Raw genomic sequence first — 9,557 nt, forward strand, 5'->3', positions numbered from 1 at the left:
GGAAAAAAAAACCCAAAGATAATAGTTATAATATGGCCAAATGGAATCAACGTATTCGGTTCGTTGTTTTTTTTTTTAACTATGGTTCGACATGTATCAAACATACTTCTCATACAGGTCCCCTGCACTCTAGAATGACTCAATGAACAGTGTAGCATGTTTGAATTATTGATGCTACTAAACCTGTTCAGTAGCAAACGTTCAGTAGCGTCAACTCATACTCCTCGGGCATCCTAGATAGGAACTGGGTATCGTGGTGCACTGTCTTTTTCGGTCTCGTAGCGATGCGGCACCACGTTCGGCAGGCAATACAATGCCCTATAACAATTACGTACGTGAGTGGCTACTCACCTGAGGTGATGCAGGTTGATCCGTATACTAAAACAGATCAGATTCTTCTTATGACGAACTAATCATAAAGCTAGGTCCGAGCCACGTGAATTGTTGTGGCTAAAATCATCCCAACCGCTACCAATATGGCTATTAAGCTATTTAATTGGAAAGATCCTACTAAAATGAGAAATTCCCTCATAGAATGAACCTGTAGAAACAACAATAGAATAGTATAAGTAGCTGACTGTACCAATTGGCTTATTTTGAGATGTAACTGCAAAGGAAATCATATGACACTATCACAACAGACAAACAAATTAGAAGTGCAAGAAAACTTAAAATATGAACCAAAAATACATGTGTCAAGCCAAGGAGTAATAAGATAGAAAGTAGAATTATACCCTTTTAGACAATGACAGTCTAATATGCATAACTATCACATATAGACCACTGATCTAACATATGATTCTAGGATTATAAACATCTAACTGCAATTCTAACATAGCAAACCTGAAAATCTTATACTTCCCCTAGTTTACATTATAAGATTTAAGTTATTTAAAAGTATAATTTAAATTTAAAATAATCATGGGGAAGATAATTGAATGCACTTTTGTAGACGAAGATGAGAGATCACCCAGGTATGCAACTCTTTTCATGTTGATGTAAATCATTTATTTATGAAGTATTGTAAATATGAGACATAATACAACATGTCATATCAGAACACGCTTTAAAAACTTAGCCAAACAAACCAAATCTATATCTTTCAGATGATAAGAATTAATGGTCAAATGGTGTCTCAGTTTGCTAGTTGCTACAAAGATGGTTGTTATCCAAAAGTTTGTGCAATAAAGTCAACAGGAAGCCTCTAATGGAACCATATCTATCAAAACAAACATACCTAGATCATATTAATTAATAAAAATACCCAAATTAAAAAAACCAATGAAGAATATTCAAGAACTCATGCAAAATTCCCCCCCAAAAAAAACACATCCAAAATTAAAGAACCTGGAGCAAACTAACCTCTGTAATTAACTAAAGCAGGCATCTTTTTAACTCCATGCTGATGTGTCATAGTCATCGCCGACCGATTTGGTCATATAACCCTAATAAGAACAAAATTAAGAAAGGCATCACCGTAAGACGAAAATTAAATGGTTGGATCTTACCTCTTCGTCGGAAAACTGGCTTGCAGTTGATGACTGATGTCATCCCTTCTGTCGTTACCGGAATTACTATCGGAAGCCGTTACGCGGCGGCGAAGCTATGAAGGGTCGCGGTGCTAGGGGGCGACCCCCTGAACTTTTCGCTCAGTAGTGTTATGTATGTACGTTCCGTATAGAATTTTTTAGGTATATACGTTTTCGACCCCCCGGTTTTAAAAAAAATAGGTATATACTTTTAGGTCCGCTGACTTCCGACCCACCGGTGGAAATTTTCAAGCTTCGCCACTGGCTACGCCGAAGACGACGGTTGAGGCTCCAGACCACTATCATCCCTCGATGGTTACGACTGCCATCGACAACAGACGTGGAAAATCACCAGAAATCCAGAGCATAGTAAAGGCAAAAAAACGTGTCAAAAAGAGAGACAAAGATGCCTCATTAAGCATGAAGTACAAGTTCAAATGCATACTGACGTTACTAATTAGCATATACCGTAAAGTATAGAAAGCAAGAAAAAAGAAGTGGCTTAAATGGAAATGTCACCGACATTTACATTTAAGATAGATTTTAGCTGTCGCGCGTTGCGGCGACACTGTATGCAGCGTCGAGACAAAGACCACTCAAAACGCACATAACGTAAACACATGCGGTAGCATCGTATGCGATGGTATTAAGTATAGACTACAATTGACCTGTGTGGTATTTAGCATTTCAGGTTGTTTTACTTGCACATAATTACGTCGAATCACACTCCTCTAATTTCTTATGCATCTTCGCTCTATAAATCAACCAAAGCCAGCGCCATTTTGTTAGTTCCCTGTTAAAGCCCTTAATATATACACTAAACCCTAGAAACCAAAATCGCACTAACACAAAATCAATCAAACAACATTCGCAGATAGTTCGACGTTAGAGAAAGAAGACGATGAGTAAAAATGGATCGAAATGTCGTGTAAAAAATGTAGTTGCCGAGGAGGGGAGTCCAGAAATTGTGCCTCCTCTGATGCGATTCCACCTGCCGGAAATCCCAATAACATCTTCGTCTAGCAACGACTCCTTCACCAACTCCGATAACATTTCCGGAAATGTCTGCGAATCCAGGCAACAGGGACGAATAGTGAAACTGGGAGAAACTACTGAAAAGCAAATAGAGGAGGAGAAAGCACAAAATCCCAAACGTTTTGGTCGGTGGTGTAGGCGCCGAATTTGTGCTTTAAGATGTAGCTAGTTTTTTAACCCGCCGCGTGTTGCGGCGGCACCATATGCGGCGTTGAAACATAGACCAACTCAAAACGTACATAAAATAAACACATGCCGTGGCATCGTACGCGGCGATATAAAGTATAGACTACAATCGACCTGTGTGGTATTTAGTATTTTAGGATGTTTTATTTGCACATAATTCACAGCTAACATCCTTGATTCTGGTTCTGATTCACAATTCCTCCTCAAACTCTCCTGTTGATGACCTAATAAGTAATAACGCTTCCACTCAAACTCTCCTGTTGATGACATAATAAGTAATAACACTTCCATCAGATTTCATATTCGATCAATCTGTAGCTTTTTCTTAAAGAAAAAGATAGATGACATATCAAATATATAAGCAAAATTTACTTACTACTCTAGGATTATACAAGATATATACATATTCGAAGGAGGTGTTCTGGCTTATTGTTAAAACTGCTTATGTGTTTGATGCCTTTTACAATAAGGAAAATCTAACTGCTCATTCATGATAGCTTATTTCAAAGTTCATACACAATTAATCTGATCAACAGTTATGATAAGCAATACTAATCACCCCACAAAACAATTTATCGCAGTTTCAAAAAACAATAATTAATATACGTGTGCATTTGATAATGTGATGAAATTGTTAAGGATACTGTTTTTTTTAGCTCGATCCTAGATTCTATCAGCCTTTTAAGGATACTGTTTATTACTTATTAGTCTAAGTAATTAGCTTCACATAATTAGACATAATTACCAACTAATCCTCAATAGTCAATACATCCGAAATAAGATCGATCCAAACCTGCAAAAGCTGCAATTATCATATCGCTTTTGTGGCAGGAACCGGCACCTTAGATCCGGACTGCATCCTACATAAATTGTGCTAATGATCCCATAACCCTACTGCCATTTTCATAGACGACAGTTAGTTAATTACATTTATTCATCAACGAATAAATTTTTTTACATACCAGTCACCAGGAGAGACGCTAATGGCCTGTACGTCCCAAATTAGTTTGCCATACAAAGACAAAAGGTCTCCGTCTCTAGGAGTCGCTAGTATTGCTCTTCCATAATACTCATCTGTTTTAATATCATCTCCTTCTACCTGGAGTTAGGAAGCTCCTTGTAGTAAGTAACAATGACAGATTCACCAAATTTTCTAGCGATTGAAGAACAACGGATCCACCAATTATGCAAACAGTCCATTTTCTACTCCTCTTCTACCATGTGGATCTAACACCATCGTAGCTGAAAGTAAAAAACATAAGCAGAAAAAGGAAAAATCAAAACCTAACTATGTATGTACCTTAACTGAGAAATTAATCAACTGATGAAGAAGATGAAGCTGCCTCTAATTTCTTATCCATCCTCGCTCTATAAATCAACCGATGTCGGCACCTTTTTGTTAGTTCATCTGTTAAAACCAAACCAAAACCCTAGAAACCAAAATCACACTAACACAAAATCAATCAAACTGAAAGAAAGAGACGCAAAAATACGATGAGTTAGATGTAAAAATGGACCAAAATGTATGTACCTCGTTCAAAAAATGTAGTTGCTGAGGAGGAGAGTCCAGAAATTGCGCCTCCTCTGATGCGATTCCACCTGCCGGAAATCCCAATCATCTAGCAACGACTCCTCCACCAACTCAGGAAAGGTCTGCGAATCCAGGTGAACCAGGGAACAGGGACGAATCAATCATCGGTGGAAAATGGGAGAAAATGTTAGAAAGAAAATAGTGGAGAAAGCTGTGACAACCCTCACTAAACCAGGTATCCGTACGACTTAATTAATAATTAATTACTGCTTAATTACTGTGCTTACTTGAACTTATGGATAAACTGCTACTTGAAGGTTGATACATGAACATACTTGCATCATACTCTATTTACTGTCACTACATTATTTACATGCTGAACCTTAGTGACAAACATGATGCACAAAAGCACAGTAGCACTATGAACGGATAACCTATTGAACATGCTGATAAAGCCAGCATCAGGCAGATACTGCCTCTAAGGCCTGTATGAGCCAGAAATATTTTACTACACCAATAGTGAGTGTAGGGATGCAAGGGTTGTAGAACTGCGTCTCTAGGAATAAGTTACAATGATCGGATGTGCCTAAGACGTACACTAAGCACAAAACTCAGCACTTTAATAAACAATTCAGCTTTTAGCTAGCTAATAAAGTGCCAAAACATGAGAAAAATATTGCTAGACACATTCCAAAGTGTCAGGAATAAGTTGTGTCACTAAAAACGGTATTAACGACACTTTAAAGCTTTGTTTAACGCTTTAACGGATTACTATCTAACCGAACAACCGGACTATACCCGGAACATGGAAATATTGCCATTAACACTATTTATCTTTTTCTGAGCCAGTCAGGGTCCCTGAATACCCTAACACCCGCCATAAAGCACAACACACTACTAACCGGGTTAATGCCTAAACTTAACTAATCTAACCTAACTATTAACTAACTATTGGTTAGAAATGAACTAGACCCCCCCCCCCCCGGTCACTAAACCGTCCCCAACAAGGGGGACATACCTTGTCCTCTAAATTAATATTTTAATCTACATGTTTAGTATCTAAAAGACATGTAATCCGTTGGGTAATACGCTTATGGAAGGTCTATAAGATCAAGGGTTAGCCTAACATATCATTCATCACTTAACACCCCAAAACAACTCCCTCTCCCTCTCTCAAAGGCTTCGGCCGAACACCCCCTCTACATCCATCCATCTTTCGATTTCCTTCATCACATTCCAAGCTCACACAAGCGTTAAGGATCACGTGTAAGGAGTCTTGGTGCATTCGGAAGGCGAAGGACCTCACTCTATTGCTTTTATCCTCTCATTTTGCGTCTAGATTCTTCCCTAGCCTCGAGCTAGTGGTATGTTGCTTAAATCACCTTCTCGAACTATTTTGAAGTGGTTAAAATGATTTGTAACGGTTAAAACTCGTAATCCCACAAGTTGATGCATTAAAGTTTACTAAAAATGCAAGTAAAGATGGTTAAAAGCTTATATGTTGTGTAAACCTTGTAGTATTTGATTTGTGTGATTATTTGCACCCGATCTATGTTGTGGTAGCTCGGATCATCATTTAACCCGGGTTGGTCATGATCATGGATCATGACATAAGGTTGTTTTGGAAGTAACAAGGGTTAAAGGATGAAACTCTACCACACACGAATCATGAACTTGTGTAAAAGCGATTTTACTTGTGAAATAGTGTTTAAAACTAGTAGATCTACGGATCTACAAGGGGTATTTTCAAGGAACCAAGTATCAAAGAAATCATGTTTTCTAAAGACGGATCTTACACTAACAAGAATGATTTTTAGAAAACACAAGTGTGTGAACACTTGTGTAGCACAAAGTTTCGACAAAATAACATTTTTTGTAAAATTTACAAGAAGATGTAAAGACGGGATTTCTTTAAAAGCAAGGTTTTTACGAGATCGGATTGCTTTATATAAAGATCCGCTAAAAGTGATGGGATTTACACCATAATTTTAGAAAACTACAAGTTTATGTGATTTACGCGATTTACATATTTATTAACTAGTTTGTTGTGTTGAATATTGTTTTGATTGAGTAAGAAAATGGTTGATTTGATTTATAAATGAAAATGATACGCTTGAAAGCGTGGCCACCTCCAGTTACAGAGGAAACTCTGGCGAAATTTTTCCAAAAACCTAACACTTAGAATTATTTTCACTATAAGTGTTAGAAATACTTTTCGACATGTTTTCAAAATATAAGTTTCGCCACGACTTTATTTACAAAATATCGGAGGTGGGATTTTCACAAAATTAAACGTGATAAATATAAATTTTGTAAAATAATTTTTTCACAACGTCACTTGTCAATTATTTCGTGAAGTGTATAAATATTATTTTTAGGGTAAAAATAAAATTATCAAACGTTAACGAATCCAAAATAATACGAACGCTTTCACGATAAACATATAAGTTACACCGGTAATTATTATTACCACTCGATCGTTAAAACGTAACTTACGCATTTTACGGAAATAATTATGAACGCGTATTTTTGTTAAAGTATTATTTTGGGAAAATTATGTGAAATAAAAATATAATATTTTTGAGAAAAATATTTATATTTTGGAGTTAGAAGTAAGATATATTTTAAGTGGGACTTAATAATATATTTCGAACACACATGTATTAAATCCCCCATCCTTGGGAAGGAAAATAATTACCAAGTATGCACAGAATGTAAACACGAAATAGTTGTCTAACTATTTCCCGAAACTTAAACCATAAAGCTAAGGCACGGCCATCCGTCTAATAGAGTTAGTACATGTAGGTCGTTGCATAGCTGCTTGACTTGGAGACATACTTGGTAGAGACGCACCGTTGTGAGTTCATGTCCCCCTTTTCTCTTAACTGTTTTCAGTTTTCTAAACTGCGGGGGGTGAAATACATGTTACTATGATTACGAATATTTCTTACATGGTATGGTTAGCGTAAGGAGGGTTATTACTTAGATCATGTGAATGGGTAGGCGGAAACTTGAGGTCATTAATCCTCAGGGTAGGACCGAGGGGCAGGAGCGGTAGATCTATCTGGGTGTAGCGAGCCCAGCCCCAGGCCCAGCATAACGGACCTCGGGGTGACTTTGTACCCAACGCATAAATCTGCTAGGTTTGAGCCTTCCTACTTGCACTTCACACATATCAATGGCCTTGCAAACCATTGGTGATCTCTTTTTCCTTATTTGCTACATACCGGGATTTTATACATACAAAGGTTTATTTACTCACTTACACATGAACTCGCTCAACATTATTGTTGATTTTTCAACTTACATGTATTTCAGGGAATTAAAGGATCTGGCACGGTATGGCACGTTTTCCCGCTGCACTAGTTACGAGGTCATCCAAGTTTAAGGGATGTGACTTTTTCCTGGACGGGTCACAGTTCTTAAACTGTGTTTATGTCACGATGATGTTTGTGTCTGTTGAACACTGTTTATGTTGTTAGGATGTGTTTCCGCTGAGACAATGTTATGGTATTTTACTTTTCAAACATAAATTAATGGATGATCTTGCATGGTTTTTAAATTCATATAGCTTGTTATGGTTAAGCTATGGTATTAAGAAGTCACACCAAATTAACCACGCTTCCGCAAAGCCAGGGTGTGACAGCTTGGTATCAGAGCTCTGATCATAGCGAACTAGGATTCCTTCTCGAGTCTAGACTATGATCACTAGGGCTCTCACGAAAACATTTTTACTGCATACCACTTAAGTCCAGATCCAAAACGATTTTACAAACAAATGTTGAGCACATTTTATTTATTTTTTTAGGCTCAGTCTTGGAGGCTGAGGCTCGGTCTTGGAGGCCGAGGCTCGATCTAAGAGATCGAGGTAGATGGCTAGTGAGACTAGGAAGAGTAGGCTCAGTCTTGGAGAATGAGGCTCGGTCTTGGAGGCCGAGGCTCGATCTAAGAGATCGATGTAGATGATAGAGTAGTCTTAGAGGCTGGGAGAATTTGGCTAGTGGTACTAGGAATGTCAGTCTGAGAGACTGGGAGGCTAGTGGGACTAGGAGAATTATTTGATTGTTTATTGTTGACTTACATGTTTATATGATTATATGATTGATTATTATGCGTATATGTGTTTGTGTTACAAACGTCATGCTTTCATCATGTACTAGAAAGATGGACACTACGAATCCCATGGCCATAGTATCAGACGACATAGTTTCATCGAAGCACGAGGTGTACATTTCCGATACTACCGGCACAGACAATGACGACTTTCAGCCCTTTTGCGCTGCCTGAAGTCGTAGCAGAGCCTACTGATGGCCATCTTGTTGGGAATTTGCCACTCGCGGTGATCCCTGCTCCTGTGCCCCTTGCCGCTTATCCTGTTGTTGATATGCCCCCCCCCCGACGTGGCCTCTGACGACGATAACGATCTTCTAGAGAAGGACCCATTCGAGGGCGAGGCCCTATTGCTGCTGGTATTAGCCTACTGCTTGCGGACGCTCCTGCGGGGGAAACTCATGCCCATTCCCCTGTCCCAGACTCATTTGAGTTTCTGACATCCGCATTTTTGCATATACAGGGAGTGCAGCACCATTCACACGACGCCGACCCTGATACGGCATCATCAGCTGCACCGGTTTCCGCACACAGCTTTAAGTTTGATCACAGTATTGAGGGTGATCCTGTTCTTCCACCTGGTTTTGATCCAGACCATGACCTTGAGTTCATACACTTAGACCAGCCCTTGGAGGATCCTGTAACCCCCTGTGATGGTTGATCCAGCTGATTTTGAGATGGAGTTTGTTGATCCGGAGCCAGCCGTGGCCCTAAGCCAGGCGTTGCTCTTGACCCCGCATTGGAGCATGACCCTGTTCATGCCGATGCACCTGCTGTTGCTCCTTGGTTGATCATCTGCTTGGACGAGAGAAAATTTGGGGTAACTGTGCAAGATAATTTATTATTACAGAGGCCCACGTAATAACGACTTGTAGTGCACAGAAATCCCGGTGGACTCTGCGAGTCAAGCTAATGAAAACCAATGTAGCAGGAAATAACTAATGACCAAGGCGATGTAGCCTCGAGTTCATTCTGTTACAAGCATCAAGCCAAATTGGCAAGCCTATGTGAAGGCTCAGAAATTTATTTCCCCACCCATACATTGAGTATATTTACGTGTAAAATTGGGTGATTACATGATGGCTTATGGTGCTATGTATCTCATAGACAATTGGAATGTTGTCTAACCCGCTTCATGCCATTTCGGCAGAAGAGAATGCCACCCA

At 39.0% G+C, this 9,557-nt stretch overlaps 1 long non-coding RNA gene across 5 annotated transcripts; it reads right to left on the reverse strand.

The window, feature by feature from the left end:
• On the reverse strand, window positions 1-4,489 carry LOC110868830. 5 transcript variants are annotated; one of them, XR_002552803.2, is made up of 7 exons: window positions 4,282-4,489; window positions 4,051-4,198; window positions 3,713-3,977; window positions 3,544-3,644; window positions 1,509-3,007; window positions 1,363-1,445; window positions 1-541 (listed from the first exon to the last, which is right to left on the reverse strand). It is a non-coding gene; the product is annotated as an uncharacterized LOC110868830 (long non-coding RNA). The 5 variants fall into 5 exon arrangements; XR_002552800.2 differs by having other exon boundaries at window positions 3,544-3,641; window positions 4,051-4,180; window positions 4,282-4,488; XR_002552798.2 differs by having other exon boundaries at window positions 4,051-4,180; window positions 4,282-4,488.
• Between the last annotated feature and the right edge of the window lie 5,068 nt (window positions 4,490-9,557).

The sequence above is a fragment of the Helianthus annuus genome, chromosome 7 (assembly GCF_002127325.2).
Source record: "Helianthus annuus cultivar XRQ/B chromosome 7, HanXRQr2.0-SUNRISE, whole genome shotgun sequence".
Taxonomy (NCBI): domain Eukaryota; kingdom Viridiplantae; phylum Streptophyta; class Magnoliopsida; order Asterales; family Asteraceae; genus Helianthus; species Helianthus annuus.